The following is a 22,285-nucleotide window of genomic DNA, read 5'->3' on the forward strand; positions in this document are numbered from 1 at the left end:
GAGAAGGAGACCTAGGCTCTCCGAAACATGTCGCTAGGGAGTTATAGCTTTATTTTTCACTATCCATAACTCCCGCGGGAACAATAATTACTAAGGTGTAAAAAGAACAAAGATTCTTAGTACACCTTAGTAGTCTTTGTTGTTTAGTAGGTACATGAAATAAAATCTTTTATTTCGAGCAAGTGTGAAGAAACACCATATTTTTAACTAAGCATAAAGAATTGTACTTAACTAAAAATACAAGCTGGTAAGTATTATATGTTAATTCTTCCAAGCATGCAACGTAGGTAGGTAGACTAAAAATAAGATGACAAAGTGAACTCTGGAAGCGAGTCGGTTCTTTGAAACTTTTCAATTTTACTTCGCAAGTTTCATCCGAAGGTACTTGCGCATATCACAGGGGTGATTTTTCCATTTCTGGCCATATTTTTCCGAGTTGATATGTACGTAGGTTGAAATATATTTCCTGTCAGCTTAATTATATACAAATTGTTATTAATTTTCGGGTTATTATATTTCGATTTCCTATATAGACGCTTAGACAATCGTAGGTAGGTCGACACCTACCTAATTTGTTTTTAGCAATGTCTTGACTAATTCTATTATAGTATAATGTTTCGTGTAACCTTAAAAAATGCTCAAAAATAAAAAAATCAATATTACCTACTGCATCTAATAACATGCTACTATACTAAAATTAATTCAGAACGTTTGAAACTTTCGCGTTTTGAACATATATTAATTAAATCACATTTACAACCGGGTCTATCGCGAATTTATTTTATGTTTCGACCAATGAAACCTGCGGGCTCAGCACGGTTCCATTTTTATCGACTATCACTATGCGCGTCCCTTTCGCACTTACATACTTGTTAGAACGTGACAGGCATGGTGACAAGGGATAAAAACGCGACCGTGCTAAGCCGCCTGTGTCGCAACGTCGGTAAATAAAGGTAATAAAATGAATTCGCGATAGAACCGGTTTTAAATGTGTATTAATATGTATGTAATTCAGGACGCTTAACCAACAAAAAACAACTAACTTACGTAGTACAGAAGACTCTATTGCATTATGTTGACGTTTACGAACCCTATTTGCTCGTCAGGTACCTACATCATTACTGCTAGAGACGAATAAAGTCTAAGGAAAAAACGTGCCTCGGAATTCAAGTAAAAGTCATTCTCGAATAGATGCCGCACACACCTTTAGCCTATCCTCGGCTAGATGGCGTGACGACACCATTTCATATTTAACAATTTTAACACATAGATATCAGTGAATGAACATGGATCAAAATGATATAAAAATAATAAAATCATTTATCCATATATATTCATTTTTTGATAACTTTATACGTTTTTATTTTGAGTTTTAGTCGTGTGTCGATAGATGGCAGTAAATTTACAGTGACTACAAAATTTACAATGACAGGACCCCTCTATACCATCTATTCTTTTTGCTGCTAGTTATGCTCTGGTGTCCTAGGATAGCGGTGCCGTCATATAGCGGCCGTCTCCATACAAATACTACGACATCCATATTTAGCCGTATTATTTAGTATGGAGACGGCCGCTATATGACGGCACCGCTATCCTAGGAAAACAAAGCTTTAGTGCGCATACTAATATGTAGCAGTAAGTACCTAAAACGTAAACCGCCAGGCACACACGCCTGGGTGCTGTCAGGGGTGCAAAACCCCTCCCTTCGGACAAACTCTTCTCCGTTCGGCTCAGCATTGCTCCGGGCAATTATTATAGACCGCGGGCCAGGAGCAAATATCGTCAGTCATCGCCTCCCGCTTGATGCTTTGTCAGATAATAGTTTAGATGCTATCATGAATTTTAAAAAATATCAGCCGGTTGTATCGCGGTGGAAAGACCGTCAATTGATCACATGAACATGTAAACAATTTTTTTTTTAGTCATGGCCTCCCAATTGATACTTTGCCAGATGATAGTTTAGATGCTATTATAAATAAAAAAATCGTCAGTCGGTTGTATAGCGGTGGAAAGACCGTCAGTTACTTGCATAAACATGTAAAAATAACACGCCTACCATTTATGTCCGCAAATCCGTGGTCGTGCACGCATAAGGACGTCAAGTGGTTCCAACCTTAATAATTGCTCGGAGTAATGCTGAGCCGAATAAAGCCGAGTTTGCCCGAAAGGACGAGTGTCTCCCCGCTGCCCGAAGTGGATCTTGGCCTCCGACTCCAAAGACCACCATCGCTATCAATCAATCAATCAATCAAAGCATTTATTTCCCGCAACTAAGGCCCATAGAAAAGGCCCATAAAAATCTTAAATACTAAAAAATAATTTTCGTGATGCAGTTTTCTGTTGCGGCGTCACCTGCTCTGTTGTAGGATTCGGCAGATTCCCATGGAACCGCCGAAATATCACACCCTTCGGCCAGAAGTGCTCGCGATGGCTTCCAGCAGCGGCCGCGACACGCTATGCTACTCTGTGTGTCTCTCTGTGTGTGCTGTCTGTCTGTATTGTGTCTGTCTGTGTAGACAGCACACACAGACAGCATAGATGCTGGTATAGAATCCGACAGTACCTTTAGGCCAAAAACTGAAATTGTCCCAAGTCGTACAACAAAAAGTTATTAACTTTTACGAGATCTCTCGCTCACATAACTTGTAGGTACGGTACCTCGCCCTCTATAAAAGTAAATCGCAACATTAAGTGACGCCACTGCTTTTTCCACTTTATTTGCTGTGTTTCATTAGCTTTTTGTCTCGTCTAAAAGCTTTTGTGTTACTTTATGGTTAAAATATATCTACGACTAAGTTTTTTATTAAATAGTAAGGTCAAAAGGTGTAGCTGTGGGATAAGCGTGGTTTTAAGGGAAGAAAATATACCTTTGCGATCACATCGAAATAACGGTACTTTTTCTATGACATTTCCATTTCGGGAGAAAACGATTTCCACTAACTAAATCTTAACAAATCACTTTGATTTTGATGTCGATCGCTTCAGCATAATATATTCTAGGTTTATAGGTTTCGCTTTTTATTTGTATTGCTAATTTAAAAAAAAAGGTAACATCAAACTAATATCAACATTTATTCAGCAAATAAACCACAAGGGCACTTTATACACATCAACATGGAATTTACAAAAGTACAAGCAAAAAAAAAACACATCAGAAATTATAAAATAGGTACATCTAACCGCAAATATAACCTAGTTATAAACCTAGTTTTTCATTGTGCCAATAACTAAAAAATGGAGAATGGAATATGTTTAGGAGTGGAAAAACATTTTCTCTTTTTGTATGGACGAGTACGTAGTATACTTAGTATACGTTGTTAGGGAAGAAGAGGCCGGCCCAAGAAGCGATGGCTTGATGTCGTTAAGGAGGACATGCGTGCCAACGGACTCACCACCAGGGACGCCGAAGATCGGGCAAAGTGGACACGAAGGAGTCGGAAGGCGGACCCCGGGTCCTCGCGCCCCGCGCGGGGGCACAACCGGGATTGACGCCAGGATGATGATGATGATGAGTACGTAGTATACTAATAGTATACTCTTAAGGTCTGTTTACATATTGATTAGTGTTTATTGTGAGTTCATACAATTATCACTTGCGTTTAGTGGCAAATGTATGAACACGCAAAAAACACTCATCAAAATGTAAACAGGCCCCAATTAATAGGCCAGCCACACTTATCCGCATTGACCTTATACATATGTGACGTTCCATGGCAAAAGGTACCTTATGGCAGCTGGAACTTACGTCACATAGCGCCGCAATAATATTGGAGCGGCGTTAATAATAGCGTAAGCACCAACCGCCATAAGGTACCTTTACCCGTGGGAAGTCACATATTATGTTTAGAGTAAAGTTTCATAGGTATCTCAAAAGGAAATAAAACGGAACCCTTACGAGATCTCTCGTGTCTGTCTGTTACGAGTAATATTGTCTATCTGTCACAGTCAATTTACTCCAAAACTTTTGGGTCGATTGAGTTAAAATTTAATACAGACGAGCGTTTAGTATAAATAATTGAATTTAAATACGAGAAATTTAAATATCATTTTTGAAAATATTTGATAACGAAAAAAAGGTGATTAACTATCTTTTTATTGTGATAAAACATCTGTCAATCATAAACTAGCTTCGTTAAACCTGTAAATAAATTCAATCAACCTAAAAACTCTACAAGAACTATTGAAATAATAAAAAAACGGGTTGCACTCCGGGAGTGCCGGCTGAAGTGAAAACTCAATGACATTGTAACAGTTTTTCGATCAGGTCACGAATTTTCAATCTGTCGAATCTGTCGGTCACGTGACCTGTCGCGAGTTTAACATTTTTTCCCCATCACAAAAAGTGCACAGCGCCGCTAAAGAAGTTTTCACTTCAAAAATCGTGTTGAAAAGGCTAAAGTTATAACTGATTTGGCAGAAGCCATAAAACAAGAGTTCCAGCTACAAATGGGTAATAAAACCTGAAGCTTTCAGCGGCAATATGGGACCCTTTTAATATTCATATGAAGAAACTTTGGACGTAAAAAGTTTATGTTTTGTAACGGATTCATTAACGTGAAGTAGGTAAAACATTTTTACGACATTCCAAAATTTTATTGCCAGTGATTACGAGTTACAAGTGTAAAGTATAGATTTTGAGAAATACCGAAGAACTAAAATAAAAACTGTCAACCTTCTGTCTGTCACTTTGCACAGCGATATTTTTGGCTTATTTTTCAAATTATACATGGCTCTAGATGCCTAAAACTGCTTTTATTTTATCAAAAAACACCAGATTACTGTGCAATAGTGTGGGCAGGCCCAGTACTGAACAAATAATAACATATCTTTTTGTTTCAGACGTTGCGGTCTTGCACGGCTACGTCGTGTCGCCCTGACGGCCGATGTCAACGTCTACAACGAACTATATATTGTATTTCTAGTGAATCTTGTTATTTTATCTTTAAGTTTTTTGTGCTTTAATTACTGCTGTGTAGTTCCGGTAAGTGGATGCATAACGCAACTCAATCAGGCGATGGCACGCCATATCCAAATTTTAATTGTGTACAATGCGATAACTCTTTTAAAACGCAGAGAGGCCTCAATATTCATATTTCCAAAAAACACCGTCTTTGTATCAGCCAAAATGACGCCGGTCTAAATTTAGGCCCATCCCTTTTGACCACCCCCCTTTCTGACCATCCAAATTCTATCCCTTTCCATTTACACCTTAGCGAACTTAAAAATAATGTGCCCGTTATTAAAAGAGTTCCGCGCGGCGCCAGGATCACAGTCGCTAAACACCTTTCAGGCCTACTTACAAAATGTGTGGAAAATAATCAAATTGATGATTGGCATAATCTTTTCCTTTTCTCATTCAAAACCCTTCATGCCAAGAAGGATAAGACAATTTCTTTAACACAAAAAATCAAAATCAATTGCGTTTCGAATACAACTCCACACATTTCTCGACCTTCTGGATGTAGCTCATCCACTTTCAATAGAACTAAATTAATTGAAAGCAAAATTAGCGACGGCGATCTTAAAGGTGCCGCTCGTCTTCTTTTCACAAACGACGTGCTATCGCCAGATACTCCCGATACCCTCTCGGCCTTACGATCTAAACATCCCCCGGCTCCTTCAGTACCACACTCGTTTGCCCCACCTACAGCTGACCAGGCCTGCCTCCAAATCGAAGGCAAAGACGTTATTGACGCCATATTTTCTTTCAAAGCCGGCCTGGATGGGATCTCGCCCCAACATTTGAAAGATCTTATTTCTCATTCCGTGGGCGACGCAGGTGAGCAGCTTGTCTGTTCCCTTACTAAATTAATAAATTTTATGTTTTCAGGCAAAATTAACACTAATAACGTCCCGATTCTATACGGGGCAAACCTGATCGCCCTAACCAAAAAGGACGGAGGGGTGAGACCCATTGCGGTGGGGTCAACTTTACGACGTCTGGCTTCCAAAATTGCGGTTAGACACATTAGATCAAAATTACAATCCCTTTTTGAACCAATACAGCTAGGTTTCGGCACAAAAGGTGGGTGCGAGGCAGCCGTCCATGCCCTAAGGACCTACCTTTCACTCGATGATTGCGAAATTGTTGTCAAAATTGACGTTAAAAATGCTTTTAATTCGGTTAGTAGAGACACCTTGCTGACAGAAGTTAAGGACAAAATTCCGGAACTATACAATTACCTTTTCTTTTGCTATTCAGACTCATCTAAATTAATGTACAAGTCACATGAATTATCTTCCGAGGTTGGCTGTCAGCAGGGTGACCCTCTCGGGCCAGCAATTTTTAGTTTGGCTATAAATCCAATTATCAAAAATTTAAAATCAAAATTCAATGTGTGGTACTTAGATGACGGAACCCTAGGAGGTGACGTGAATACTGTACTCTCTGATTTGTCTTTTATTAAGAGTAGTTTCGAAAATATTGGTTTAGAACTGAATTTCAGTAAATGCGAACTCTTTATTCAAAAATCTTCTTGTACTTTGACCAACTTACAACCCAAATTTGACGATCTGACTCCCAATATCAAATCAGTAGACAAGTATTCTCTTTGCCTCCTGGGTTCTCCTATATTCGAAGAATCTTTTCCCGATTATATTTCTAACTCCTAAATTCAAAAGTCACACGGATCGCTTACTCGAAATTAGCCCTCATTATGCTCTTGTGATTCTTAAATTCTGCCTTTTTGTCCCTAAATTTACGTATGTGCTCCGCTGTTGTCCTTTCTGGAAACATCAAAATTTATTGTCGCCCATAGATGATTTGATCAAAATTAGTTTAGAGACGATTCTAAACATTCAGCTAAGTGAGCCTTCCTGGTCTCAAGCGTCCCTCCCCATTCGGTTTGGAGGTTTAGGAATTCGCAAAATTTCCAGTGTGGCTTCCCCAGCCTTTTTGGCGTCCACTCATAGCACGTCTGGTCTCATAGGAAATATCTTAAGGGCTTTGCCCACAAACTGTGAGATTGCGGGCTTTGAGGACGCCAAAAATGCTTTTAAAATTGCTTGCCCAGGCAAACAATTTCCAGACAACCCAAATTCACAAAGGAGTTGGGATAATGTTTACTGTGATTTAACTTACAATACTCTCCTAAACAACTGTACAGGTCCAGACCGCGCGAGACTTTTGGCGGTCGGAGCCCGGGAAGCCGGTTACTGGCTACATGCCCATCCTTCGCCCAATACTGGTACTTTCTTGGATCCGGCCTCCCTTAGACTGGCGACTGGTTTGCGACTCGGGGTTTCGGTGTGTACGCCACACATATGCTCTTGTGGCACGGACGTGGACCGACTGGGACACCACGGATTATCTTGTCAAAAAAGTGCAGGCCGTTTTTCGAGACATGCGTCGCTTAATGACATAGTCCGTCGGTCTCTTGCCACCATCAATGTGCCTGCTCTTCTTGAGCCGACTGGCATTATCAGAGATGATGGCAAGAGGCCCGATGGAGTGTCCTTAGTTCCTTGGAGCTTGGGACGGATGTTGGTGTGGGATGCTACATGCGTAGACACACTGGCACCGTCCCACCTCCAACGGACTACTGTAAAAGCGGGCGGAGCGGCGGAAAGCGCCGAAATTCTAAAACGTAACAAATATAAGAGCCTCGGCAGAGAGTACCATTTTGTACCATTTGGTGTTGAAACTCTAGGTCCATGGGGTCCCAGCGCGCATAAGTTGTTCGCAGAAATCGCGAAGCGTCTGGTTGACGTAACTGGTGACCGAAGAGCTGGCGGCTACCTCGCACAACGTATCAGCATTGCGATACAGCGAGGAAATGCCGCCAGCATCGTTGGTACAATGCCTCAAGGGCCTATTTTAGATTTAAGCTAGTTATTAATTTCGTTTAGTAGTACCACTGTATATATATTGTATGTAAATAAATGTTTTACTATTTAAATAAACAAATCCAGGTTAAATTCATAAGATAGATAAAGCGTTTATTTGATTGCTGCAAATACACACAGTTTAGAAAATATATAGGCAGACAAAAGATTACACAATGAACAAAATACACAATCGTTCTTATAAGCCTCCTAAAGGATGACTCACGCTACACTGGGATTTTCTATGACGGCTGATCGGTGATCACGTGGTGCTATAGAAAAAAGCGCCGGAAGATCCGGCCCGGCCCCGGCCCGATCTAGCGTGAGTCATCCTTAAAGTGTCCTTGCTTATATTTAAGTGCAAGATATATTTTTAATTTTTATAAATTTTGTATCATGCTACGAGTACATATCTGTCCGTAGCAAGCGCTGCGCTTGGCGTAGCAGCACGATTGATCTACGACCGCTACAATGTTCGTAGCATCCGCAATTCTTCGGTTAAACCACGAAAATATTTCAAGCTAAGCGATAACAAATGTTCCTTCAGTACGATTCTGCTCGGAATTCTGAAAGACTAGCGGCCCGATTCTAATTTTAATATACGTCAAAAATTAGATATAAATACGATATGGATCGGATCTGTCAGTGTCAAAAATGATATTTTTGTTTGAAGAAACGTCACGAGTTTACTTACACAGCATATAAAAAACATTCTTACTTTCAATCTACTAAATCATATTTTATTTTACTACTTTTACTGATGCTTGATTGATTTACATACGTATATGTGAAATTGCAGCTTTCTAACACTAACGATCACGGAGCAAAGCCGCAGGTTATATGGATAGACTAACAGGCAATTCATCTGTCTGTACAGATGAACATGGCGAAACTATAAGGAATATTGATTTCCTCTAACCTAGTATTTTAACAAAATCTAACCACTCTATCTCAGAACCGTCTCATTAAAACAAAACTAAGTCGCATAAATAAAATTGCATTCGCACAGTTTTCACTCGGACCGCGGGCCGCGAGGAAAGTTCAGCAATAATAACAGGACGTAAATCTCCTTTGGAAACGCAGTAAAATCTTGGCTTCGCTAGTAATAAAGCGGGTATTGCGCAAATTGTTCCACTTTGGTGTTTGGAAAATTGGTTTAACGATTATTGTTAAAACAAATAATTGGCCAAGCACGAAGTCAAGACTACGGTGTTCAGAGCACCGTACGACACATCCCTAGGTGGTTTTAAGTTTGGATACTTATACTAATTTATCCCATAAGTACATTTTATTCACTATTAGGAAATAAGAAGGTAATGTCTGGGAGCTCTGGGACCTTGGAGTTTGGACTTTTATTAAAGGCCTCTGGGCTAGTATAGGTAATGTAGAAGTTATAAAGCTTCTACCTTAGATATATTTTTTAGAGATTAAAGATTTTATTTACCACCTTGTCGCGTCGATTGTATATCAATAGCAAATTACAGCTTTCAAACACTAACAATCAACCTCATCTTGGAGGTGAAAAGAGGAAAAATCGTAAGTCCAATTTCGGCCAACCGAAATCAAGAACGTTTATATAATATAGGCCTGCCGTTTATCTAAAACGTTTGGTGAAGGCACATTTCTAGTAGAAACAAATTATTATGAATTTCTCTGTAATTTGTACAAACCATTTCGTAAACTGACATTCCGCTAAACTGTTGTTTTTACATCTTACTAGCATCCATAACATATTGAAGTATATTCTTCCACTTTTCTGAACATTTTCGTTATTATTGATTCTTTTTTTGTGAGAATGGCTTTTTCTGCCAGGGCACTTTGCCAATTATTGATTCTTTCAAACACCAAAATAGTTGTGACAATTTAATATACGTCAGAGTTGACAGGCAACTTCGAGCATGAAAAACTAAATCCGTCAAAAATACTGGGTATACATACGACCTCATGATAATCTTTGATATAGTCGCAATTGTTGTATTTTAAACTTGTAGACTGGGCAGGCACGACTCAAAAAGGAATAATATTACAATTAAGTCTGTGATTCGGCATTTCTCGGTTTTTGACGTTTAGGCTTGTTTCTGAAGCCCCCTCCAGACTATGCGCGTGAATCGCGGGCGCGGATTTCGCTGTCTACGAAAATCGACGCCACACTCGCGTTCGCGGCTTCGCGGCGCAATTCGCGCACGAGTGTAGAGGGGGCTTTACACAAAATGTAATTAACGTAAAGTATTAATCAATTTGCTCATGTTTCATATAAGTCACAGAAATAAGTATTAATAAATGTCTAAGTTTTAGTACAAGTAGGGTAACTGCGTCAGTTTGCCGTCCAGTACCTGTTTCCGTCCACTTGGCGGAGTTGCTACAAAGAATTGCGTATAATTTGAATATAAACCTAACTTACCGCACAATTTTGGACTTATTGTAAGTCAGCTTTTAAAAGATAATATTTTAGTAGAACTGGAATTCATGAGTACCAAATCTTAACTGACATCTTCGTCGCTCAAACAAGTTTGATCAAGATCGGCTTACTTTATATTTCGTCAACTTTACCTTTGTTTCCAAAACCTGTGAATTTTAACTGTCATATACAATACAGGCGGCGTAGCACGGTCGCGTTTTTATCGCTTGTCACCATGCCTGTCACGTTCTAACAAGTATGTTAGTGCAAAAGGGACGCGCATAGTGATAGTCGATAAAAATGGAACCGTGCTGCGCCCGGTCTTCCAAAATTATTTTTTCGTAACAGAACAGTATCTAGATGCTGCTCTCACCGATCTGTTCAAAAATATACATACTGTATACAACTAGTGGCTCTGTGAGCTGTAGACCTCGCGAGCAGAGTTTAAAACTGAATAAATGTATGGTTCCGTTGTTTTGAAGAATTTAGAGAATCTAATTTGACCATAAAAACTTAACTATCAATTGCTTACAAAATTCGGGAATTGGTTTAGATATGCGACCTGTAGAGTAGAACATATGGACATACGAAACAATTTTTGGCTAACAGGCCAATTCAAACTTACACTGATATCAGAAAGACATCTAACTGATGTAATTTAGTTATCGTACATTTCACTCGTTCTTGTCCGTACATGTATTGGCGCAAGCGAGACGCACGATGACTACTAAATAACATGATAAAAATATCATCCCGATGTCAGTGTACGGTCGATGCCCCTTAAGTATACACGTCGCCATACTAATTGTATAGAAAAGTGGATAGAGTTAGACCAAGAAAAGTCTGCAGAGATTTTGACAGCACACGCAGTGCCAATGTTATTTGTGCCAGTGTCAAAATCTCTGCAGACTTTTCTTGGTCTAACTCTACCTATGTTAGGAACCCAACATTACATTTGAATTAACCTGTAAACTGCAACTAAGAAGCTTCGTGCGCGAGTGTGGCCCATAATTTCCGAAAATCATTTTTTTCGAGGCAATTACTCCGTTCTCATATTTTGCGTTGCCCATAATTTCCCGAAATCATTCATTCTCGGTAGCAATTACTCCGTTCCCATATTTTCCCAATGGTTTTCTTCCGCAACCGCCTATTTTTAATATTTTTAAATTAGTCTTTTCCTTATAGTTTTCGTTCTTTTAAATATCTAGGATAATATTTTCTTGTTACTGTATGTTAATAGTGTAGTAATTATATTTGTTACTTGTAGGTATTTCACATACAACAAATATCAAAAACACTAAAATTAAAACATAATCTAAAAAACTACAAGTAAAAAACCAAACGCTGCCAGCCAATAACTCTAACCATACCTATCTCTGGGAGCAGATTCGTTTTTAGGGTCATCAAAAAAAAAATAACCCTAACCTACCTATCTCTGGGAGCAGTTTCGTTTTTAGGGTCATCAAAAAAACATAACCCTAACCTACCTATCTCTGGGAGCAGTTTCGTTTATAGGGTCATCAAAAAAAATAACCCTAACCTACCTATTTGAAAAAAACCTGGTTATTTTTACCACTAGCATTAAAAAAAAGAGAAAATGTGGAGATAGAGAATATTTAGTTAATGAAAAAAAAACCTACTGGTTATTTTAACTACTGGGATTAAAAAGAAAAGGGAATAAATTGAGAAAAGGAAAATTTAGTTTATGAAAAAATGTACACGAAAAATTAAATAAAGCGAAGAAATTCTACTGGGAAAAAATGAGAACGGAGTAATTGCCTCGAAGAAAAAATGATTTGCGGAAATTATGGGTCATTTTAGCGAGGCGATCCAAATTAAAAGGCTCAAAGTCTAACTAACATTATTGTTAGTTAGACTTTGAGCCCGGGAAAGCGCAACGTACGAGCAACCTACAGCTAGTTCCCTGAGCCCAAGGTCGACCACTACCCTAGGCAATGTTAACCCCTGCGATTTATGGATGGTGACCGCCCATGCTATAAACGTAAGTGGAAATTGACTCCTGGAACAGCCATGCCCTTGAACTAAAACCGCTAAAAAAATGTTCAAACAAAAACTCAAACGAATACGCTTACCTCGCGCTTCGCGCTCGCTTGATCAATCAGCAATACGATGTTTAAGTGCAAAAAAATAAATAAAAAAAATTGCATTTATTGGGGATCGAACCGGGAACCTATTCCCATATCCTTGCTTGTAAGCGTCTTTCCAACTGCGCTATGATAGCATTTAGATGAGCTGACGAAATTTGGTTACTTATTCTCGAGTAAGAATTTAAATATCTAATCTAAAGAGAATAAAGTGTATAGGGGACGTGCATGAACTATAGGGGGCAGCACAGGAGCCGTCAGATCTTTGGCGCGAAGCGTAGATGTGTAGTTTATGATTCCGATGTAGCCCACGAAATGGCAGAACCTACTATGCACAAGGAAACGTACTTACGAGAACGGTAGATGGTAGCACTTGCTTTGGCAATGTACATGTGCACATGTGTTTCCGATTCAGGCCACAAGATGGCAGGCCCTCCAACGCGCACGGTCCCTATAGTGGGCGTGCGTGAACTATAGGGGGTAAAATAGGAGCCGTCAGATTTTTGGCGTGAGGCGTAAATGTGACGTTTATGCTTCCGATGTAGCCCACAAGATGACAGAACCTACTATGCATAAGGAAACGTACCTACACGAGCGGTAGATGGTAGAACTTGTTTTGGCAATGTACATGTTTCCGATTCAGGCCACAAGATGGCAGACCCTCCAACGCGCACGGTCCCTATATGTAGTAGAGGGTTATTGTCATACTAAATTTTGTAGTCACAGTAAATTTACTGCCATCTTTCGATACAGGATTAAAATGAAAATGAAAAAAAATATCAATAAATGTATATATGTATGGATAAATGATTTTTTTTATTTTTAGAACGCCATATGATTTTGACCCATGTTCTTTTACTGATATGAGTAAAAATTGTTAAATATAAAATGGTGTCGCCATCTAGACGAGCATAGGCCAAAGGTATGGCGCCGTATATTCAAGAATCAAATTTTCTTTAAAGCGCAAAAAGCCATCATCTGTTGCAAAAAATAAACGAATGCGCTTAGCCCGCGCTTGATAAATAAAAAATACGATTTTTTTCATTTTTTCAAAATAAAAAACAACAATTGATACGAAATTTAAGTATAAAAAAATACAAAAAGTTATGTAGCAACATACAATTACTGGGGATGGAACCAGGGACCTCCCTATGCAAACAAAAAAGCGAACGTTTGCAAAATGCGCCATGATAGTTCTTACTAAAGCTGACGAAATTTAGCTACTCATTCTCAAGTAAAAACTAAATATCTAAATACCGCCGAAACCAGTGATACAAATTTTCTGAATTTTTGGCCATTTAATCTTTAAACATATATCAAAAAGAAAAAACTCTTATGATATCGATACGACTATTTGTTTAGGCGACAGGTATCACGACTCCGCCATTTTTAAAAATTTCCAAAAACCGGATTGACAAAAAATTTTTATTTAGTCATAGAATCTGGTCACAAAATTTCATGAGAATCGGTTATGAATTGCGACCTGTAGAGGAGAACATCCGGAAATACAAAACTAAATATCTAAATACCGCCTAAACCAGCGATATTTTTTTTCTGCATTTTTTGCTATTAACTCTGTAAACATGTCTCAAAAAGAAAAAACTCTTATGATATCGATACGACTATTTGTTTAGGCGCCAGGTATCACGACTCCGCCATTTTTAAAAATTTCCAAAAACCGGATTGACAAAAAAAAATATTTAGTCATAGAATCTGGTAACAAAATTTCATGAGAATCGGTTAAGAATTGCGACCTGTAGAGGAGAACATCCGGAAATACAAAACTAAATATCTAAATACCGCCTAAACCAGCGATAAATTTTTTCTGCATTTTTTGCTATTAACTCTGTAAACATGTCTCAAAAAGAAAAAACTCTTATGATATCGATACGACTATTTGTTTAGGCGCCAGGTATCACGACTCCGAAATTTTTAAAAATTTCCAAAAACCGGATTGACAAAAAAATTTTATTTAGTCATAAAATTCGGTCACAAAATTTCACGAGAATCGGTTAAGAATTGCGACCTGTAGAGGAGAACATCCGGACATACGAAAGCAAAATGCCCGAGTCAAAACGTAGACCTTCGCTTCGCTTCGGTCAATTAATACATAAATGTAATGGTACTTAATGAGAAGGAATACTGTTTCGACGAATCAGATACTCTCAGTAAAATCTATAGGTAGATGACACCATAGCTGTTAATAAATATTAAATGACTTTATTATCTCTATACGCTTTACTAACTCTATGTGCGCTAATGTGAAAAACACAACGACAGTGACGAACGGAATTCTTAATTTAAATTTGTACTGATAAACTCCAATAATAAATATGATTCTTACTGAGCACACTGCGATAGTCCATTGGTTGGAAAGCCCGTTCGAAATTTAAACTTATTTGCTTTATTACAAGGTTGCATTTTGCAGATCTTTTACTCTCTCATACTTATAATAGGCTATTAAGAAAAAAAAATTAAATATCTCACAAAAGTAAGTAAGTAGAATTAAACTTTGTATCAAAGACATAAGTCTTAAATTTCAATGCCAAAGTTTTAAGTAAGGATCTTTCTCACTAAAACTACTTCCTAATATAAAATGACCAGTGTAAGCATCAGTTAGCTAGCCCTAAGCAACCAAAGATCAGGCTGCAGTTTAAAAACTAATAAAGATAGAGTTAACCTCATAATTTTCCCGCCGTCTCCATACTTGTTTTAGTTGGATATTGACTGGTCAGCTGCCTGTTAGCTATAGTTTTCGCGAAAATCGACAGGAAAGAGGTGAAAAATTTTGTATGAAAACTTGCAACTTTAAATGCATTTTTTATCAAAACTATTGCATTCTAAAATGAAGTCAAAATCAGTCAATCGACTCAATTTTTTGCAAGCTTTCTAATGGTACCTCACACGATTCTTACAATTGAAAATAAAATTCAGCCTAACCCTCTAACCCCCTAAATTTCCCCCTAAAATCAGAAATAAGCAGTTTCGACTTATTCACAGTGTTAGTGATGGTACTTGCCATAACTATTCCAAATTTCAGGTACCTACATCAAACGGTCTTTGAGAAAAACGCATTTAACCGATTTGCAAGACCGAAGTGATCCCATAAGAGCACCGTGAACAAAGTTTTGTACGGTGCTCTAAAAATATACGAAAAATAATGACCGAGGCCTCCAGAACCCAGGGCTGGAATCGAACCCCTATTTCATCACGGTGACAGGTGCGACAATTATCGACATCACTGTTACTGACGTCACAGGCCTCCATAGACTATGGTAACCGCTTACCATCGGACGGGCGGTGTGCTTGTTTGCCACTAACATTTTAATTCAAAACAAACTCCATTATATCGACAATAAATAAGTAAGTACTTATTTTGCGAAGTTAATGACAATTGTCACAAGAAACACGATAATTATTACCTATGTATTTATTTCCTCTAGTCTAAGCGAATATTTTAACAAAATCTAACCACTCTATCTCAGAATCGTCTCATTAAAACAAAAGTAACTCGCATAAATAAAATTGCATTCGTACAGTTTTCACTCGGACCGCGGGCCGCGAGGAAAGTTCAGCAATAATAACAGGACGTAAATCTCCTTTGGAAACGCAGTAAAGTCTTGGCTTCGCTAGTAATAAAGCGGGTATTGCGCACATTGTTTCACTCTGGTGTGTGAAAAACTGGGTTTAACGATTATTGTTTAACCAAAAAAAATCAGCTTACCCCTCTCAACCCCCTAAATTTCCCCCTAAAATAAGAAATAAGTAGTTTAGACTTATTTACAATATGAGTGGTGGTACTCGTAATTGCTGTACTGTTCCAAGTTTTAGGTATCTACGTCAAACGGTCTCTGAGAAAAACGCATTTAACTTATTTGCAAGACCGAAAGTGATCCCATTAGCGGATGGTGCTGGGCCTAAAATACGGCGTTGCGTGAACAAGAGATTTCCTTTGGCAGGATTGGTCCTTAGGACCCAAGGATGGATTTAAGAAGTGGAGCCACCGAGATTTTTGATGTAAGTTTTTAGGGGAGGGGGGGCTCTCAACTTGATCTTGATATCTATATCATTTAAGCTACTAGGCCAAGTTTGGTATCGTTTTCGTATAAATTGGGGATGCCGAATTCATTTCTGATATCATAATGACACCATTCCGAAGTAAAAACACATAAAATATGAAAAAAATACTTTTTTTTAATTCCTCTTCACGCTTAAACCGCTAAACCAATTTAGTTAAAATTTGGTACAGAGATAGTTTGAGTTTCAGGGAATAACATAGCCTACTTTAAATCTCAAAAATCATCCTTTAAGGGTGTGAAAAGGGAGGTGGAAATTTGTATGGGGATTCAATAACCGCTGAACCGATTTAGATAAAATTTGGTATAGAGATATTTTGAGTCCCGGGGAAGAATATAGGATAGTTTTTACTAAAAAAAAATCTCCTAAAAGTGAAAAGGAAGGTGTAAGATTGTATGGGGAATCAATAACGGCTGAACTGATTTAGATGAAATCTATGTCTACATCTTTGATTTACTTGAAAATGATACTAAACTTGGCATAGAACCTAAACTTAAACAATTATTAACATCAGACGTTGCCGACGCTTAAAACCCCCCCACCCCCCACCTGCGTCAAAAATCTGGGTGGCTCCACTTCTTAAATCCATCCTTGGGTGCTAAGGACCAATCCTGCCAAAGGAAATCTCTTGTTCATGCAACGCCGTGGTTGACCTTTTTATGCTCTGAGCACAGCTCAACTACATAAGTGTACCGCGAACAAAGTTTTGTGCGGTACACTAATAATAGTAATAAAAAACCGGACAAGTGCGAGTCGGACTCGCCCACCGAGGGTTCCGTACTTTTTAGTATTTGTTGTTATAGCGGCAACAGAAATACATCATCTGTGAAAATTTCAACTGTCTAGCTATCACGGTTCGCGAGATACAGCCTGGTGACAGACGGACGGACGGACGGACGGACAGCGGAGTCCTAGTAATAGGGTCCCGTTTTACCCTTTGGGTACGGAACCCTAATAATGACCGAGGCCTCCAGAACCCAGCGCTAGAATCGAACCAGTAAGGATAGGATGGTCGTTTTTGTCTACGTGACGACATGATAAAACGGTGTCCGTCACTTTCTATCCCGCGGAGTTAAAAAGTGACGGTTATTTTATCACGTGGATAAAGCGATCCATAATAAGCCTGCATTCGTGACAGATGCCTAGACCACTCGGCCACCAATCGGCCACCTAAGTAATCTGTCATTGATAAAATTAACTAGAAAATTTAGAGAAAATTAAATTGCTCTGTTCTCACGTTTCTTCGACCCTTTTAAAGTAAGTTACTACTAATTCTATCAGCTTGACTAAACTATTTATTTCGTTACTTATTGAGTCCGACAGGGTTAGGTGTCCAGGGCCAACCTAATTTGGACCTTATTTCGTACGAGTTAAAAGTTAATTCGAATCAAGCGTTGATAGATACTGAAACCTTGTAAATTTCATTCGATAACGTGACGTGACGTACGAGTTTGCGTTGTGTCTATTTTTGTATGGGATTTTGAACAGCGCGCCAAGCGGGACGTTTTGAAAACTCAAAATCCCATACAAAATGAAACTTAAAGCAAACGCGTACGTCACATCACGGTATCGAATTAAATTTACATTTACTATAGTTCACCTCATGTTTAAATAAATTTTGCGCCAGCTATCATTCTAACTTAGCATTATATTGCACCAAGGAGATTGTGTAAGATTTGAATATAGCAAAGTTCAGGAATAGTCTGCTCAAAAGGAATAAATCCTTTCCACAAACTTTCCCCGACGCTCAACTTGCGCCAACTTACCATAGGTACTGTTTTAATTGAAATAAATTGAATAAAAGAAGTTGGGTTCAGATTAAAACTAAATTATCTTTATTCATTCGGTCGGAAAATGTAGTTCCATTTTTAGGGTTCCGTACCCAAAGGGTAAAACGGGACCCTATTACTAAGACTCCGCTGTCCGTCCGTCCGTCCGTCCGTCTGTCACCAGGCTGTATCTCACGAATCGTGATAGCTAGACAGTTGAAATTTTCACAGATGATGTATTTCTGTTGCCGCTATAACAACAAATACTAAAAACAGAATAAAATAAAGATTTAAGTGGGGCTCCCATACAACAAACGTGATCTTTGACCGAAGTTAAGCAACGTCGGGCGGGGTCAGTACTTGGATGGGTGACCGTTTTTTTTTGCCGTTTTTTGCATTATGGTACGGAACCCTTCGTGCGCGAGGCAGACTCGCACTTGCCCGGTTTTATTGAAATATCGTAGTGTAGGATTATTTTGAATCATAATTATCATATCATTTATTCAGTAATAGTCAAACATTGTCATTTACATATGCATATACAATTCATTTAATGAGCTAAGGATAACATAGAATTAATTAAAAATTAACATACAACAATCTATATGTACTTATAATAATAATTAATATTACTTATCTTTAACTATTAGACGTACTTGTACTTTAATTAAAATTTCTCCTGTATCTTAATAATGTTACCTTGGTTTTAATTAACCTATTGGCTGTATCAGGGCCGTCTTTAACTATGCTGGGGCCCTTGGGCACATAAGAACTTGGGCCCTTTTGGAAAGAAAAGAAAGCGAATTAAAGTAACATTTTTCTAATATGATCTTCTATTTATTATGGGTTATCAAATATACTGTTACTGTCTGTCCTTCGGGGCCCCCCGAGTAGGGTGCTTCAAAAAACATTTTTTTTTATTTTCCTACGGGGCACCCCCTTATTTTGTTACACTTATTATGCTGATAAAATACACCAAGTTTCGTAATTTTATCTCAACTACAAGGGGGTGCTACAACACTTTGAAATTTTTCAAAGTTGTATGAAATCCAAAAAAAAAAGTATTTATTATTCAGAATTTTATTTAAGTATCTGGTTTCACACTATTTGCACATGTGATTTATAAGTTTTTAAGTAGAAAAACATTTTTATTTCTATTTTTTATAATTTTTCAAAAGTAAGATTTTTTGAATTTCACCTAAAAAAATCATAAAAACTAGAAATAAAAATATTTTTTTACTTAATAACTTTTAAATCACACTTTCAAATAATGTGAAAACCACTACTTACATAAAAATCTAAAAAAAAATAAAAATCTTACTTTTGAAAAATTATAAAAAATAGAAATAAAAATGTTTTTCTACTTAAAAACTTATAAATCACATGTGCAAATAGTGTGAAACCAGATACTTAAATAAAATTCTGAATAATAAATACTTTTTTTTTTGGATTTCATACAACTTTGAAAAATTTCAAAGTGTTGTAGCACCCCCTTGTACTTGAGATAAGATTACAAAACTTGGCGTATTTTGTCAACATAACAAGTGTAACAAAATGAGGGGGTGCCGCTTCTTCTAACTAGAGTTTGAATTTTTCCCATACAAACGTGAACCACCCTACCCCCGAGGATGGCGGCCCTTGGGCACGGGCCCCGAGTGCCCTTATGGTAAAGACGGTACTGGGCTGTATGACACCTGTATGCATCTGTCGTACAATTGTTCATCGCAAGTTTTCAATTCGAAGTTCAATGACGTACTCCTTTAACCTAATTCTCCGTAGACCACTACGTTCATGCAATATGGCTTATTTTATATGTTAGCCTGTTGTGTCTCACTGCTGGGCAAAGGCCTCCCTCTCTTCCTTCCACGCGTCACGTTCTATGGCAATATTAGGCCAATCTTTCCGAAAGACGTCAAGATCGTGCCTCCATCTCCTTCGAGGTCTGACGTGACGTGATCGTTTTCTATGCAAAGCATCACGTGATCGCCTGTCATGTCATAGAAAAGTAAGCGCCGGGAGCTCCGGCCCGAACACGACCCGGTCTGACGTGAGTCATCCTTTATACATTACGAAATTACGATGGAGCATTTAATATGTTGAAAAAGAAAAGAATACACAGAGAAAAGTTTAATAAAATCCCACGTTTTCGTTTATAAATTCGAGGATAAGGACAGAAAGTAAATAAATTCAACGGTATCAAACGCAGTGACAGTAACTGCAGTAAATCGCGACTTCTTCCAGTGTAATGTATACTGTAGATATTTTCTTTTATGTACTGGAGATTTAGTTTCAGAACACAATGAGAGCTCAACAAAGCGTAATAGATAGAAAGTGCATTCGGTTTAAAGTTAAAGAAATAGTGGGAAACCTTTAAATTGTTACTAATGGTTAGACTTCAATAAAGGCAATTGTTACTAAATAACTACTCTGTGCTCTAATCCGACCCGATGTTTAATCTAAGAAGGCTATGATGTTATATCTAAAGATAGGTTTTACACGCTCCAAAATTGAAGCACTCACCTTGTGACAATTGTACAAGTTGCCTTTAGTCGCGCCCAGGCAAGCGAGACATGGGCACGTGCTAGCGAGCTCCCGCACACCGAAAGAGAAGACAAGCTTATGTTTAACAACGAGTATGACAAAGATGAATGGCATGCGAAAATTAATAAATAATAACAAATTTCTTCGTAGGTATAGAAATAAATATGGAAGCGTTTTTTGTGCTCTTTATTGCTAGGTTTTGAGAAATGCCCGCTCACGTGCCATACGTCAAATGGAAGTTACTTATTGCTGGCTTGAAACGTGAGGTTTTAGCGCAGTACTTTTCTTCTTAGAACCAAACGGACTGGAAAATCATCACTAATAAATCACTAAACGAAGTTGCCGCTTTCCGGCCCCGTTAACAGAGAAATAGTAGTAGTAGTGAGTAGTAGTGAGTAGTAGTAGAGTAGTAGTAGTGGAGTAGTAGCTTAGTAGTATATAAAAAAGCCTCATCAAATCAAGATCAAAATGTTAACCTCGGCTTCGCCTCAGCCGACAATTATAGGTGATCTGACACGATCATTTCATTCTTTACTGCCTACTATAGTTCGTTTTTAGGGTTCCGTACCCAAAGGGTAAAACGGGACCCTATTACTAAGACTTCGCTGTCCGTCCGTCCGTCCGTCCGTCCGTCTGTCACCAGGCTGTATCTCACGAACCGTGATAGCTAGACAGTTGAAATTTTCACAGATGATGTATTTCTGTTGCCGCTATAACAACAAATACTAAAAACAGAATAAAATAAAGATTTAAATGGGGCTCCCATACAACAAACGTGATTTTTGACCAAAGTTAAGCAACGTCGGGAGTGGTCAGTACTTGGATGGGTGACCGTTTTTTTTTGCTTTTTTTAGTTTTTTTTTTGCATTATGGTACGGAACCCTTCGTGCGCGAGTCCGACTCGCACTTGCCCGGTTTTTTATCATTAGAAATAAGGTAAACAATCTTGATGCGTCTTTTACTTGAGAAACACATTTTAAAAATAAGTTACGGCAAATATGTAACATTTATGAATCTAATACGATCATTTATATTCTTCTGCTTTCATAAGTAATAGTTATTGATTTTTAAAAAGCGTTTTTCAATTAAAAGTCATGTCAAGATCGCTTACCTTCTTTCAAGTTCTTTCTAATGCTAAAAAAACGAACTATAGGTATGTAATATACTACACTCATGGACAAATTTAGAGGAACGCAAGAAAATAATAATTACTAACTAGCGACCGACCCCGGCTTCGCACGGGTTAACAAATTATACACTTAAACCTTCCTCAAGAACCACTCTATTGATAGGTGAAAACCGCATGAAAATCTGTTTATTAGTTTTTGAGTTTATCGCGAACAAACCCACAAACAGACAGACTTTGTTCAATAAGGTGTAGTGATTTTGAAATTACTAGATGCTGTAATCCAGTAATCAAACCTTATTTTATAATCATATTATAATATAAATGTGTCCATGAGTATATAAGCATATACTAACAACAACACTTAATTCACCATCAGTGAACCTTATATCAATACAATAAGGTTTTAATTTGCTAGTTAACAGTCCATACATATGTTTGCCAA

General features: G+C 38.0%; 1 long non-coding RNA gene across 1 annotated transcript in view; it reads right to left on the bottom strand.

The window, feature by feature from the left end:
- Nucleotides 1-2,939: 2,939 nt before the first annotated feature.
- LOC134791346 (uncharacterized) overlaps nucleotides 2,940-22,285 on the bottom strand; it is a 92,742-nt gene continuing 73,396 nt past the window's right edge. The window contains exon 2 of the long non-coding RNA XR_010144290.1: nucleotides 2,940-3,030. This is a non-coding gene — a long non-coding RNA (uncharacterized LOC134791346). The remainder of the gene's footprint in view (nucleotides 3,031-22,285) is intronic.

This window comes from Cydia splendana, chromosome 6 (genome assembly GCF_910591565.1).
Source record: "Cydia splendana chromosome 6, ilCydSple1.2, whole genome shotgun sequence".
In the NCBI taxonomy this organism is placed as follows: Eukaryota; Metazoa; Arthropoda; class Insecta; order Lepidoptera; family Tortricidae; genus Cydia; species Cydia splendana.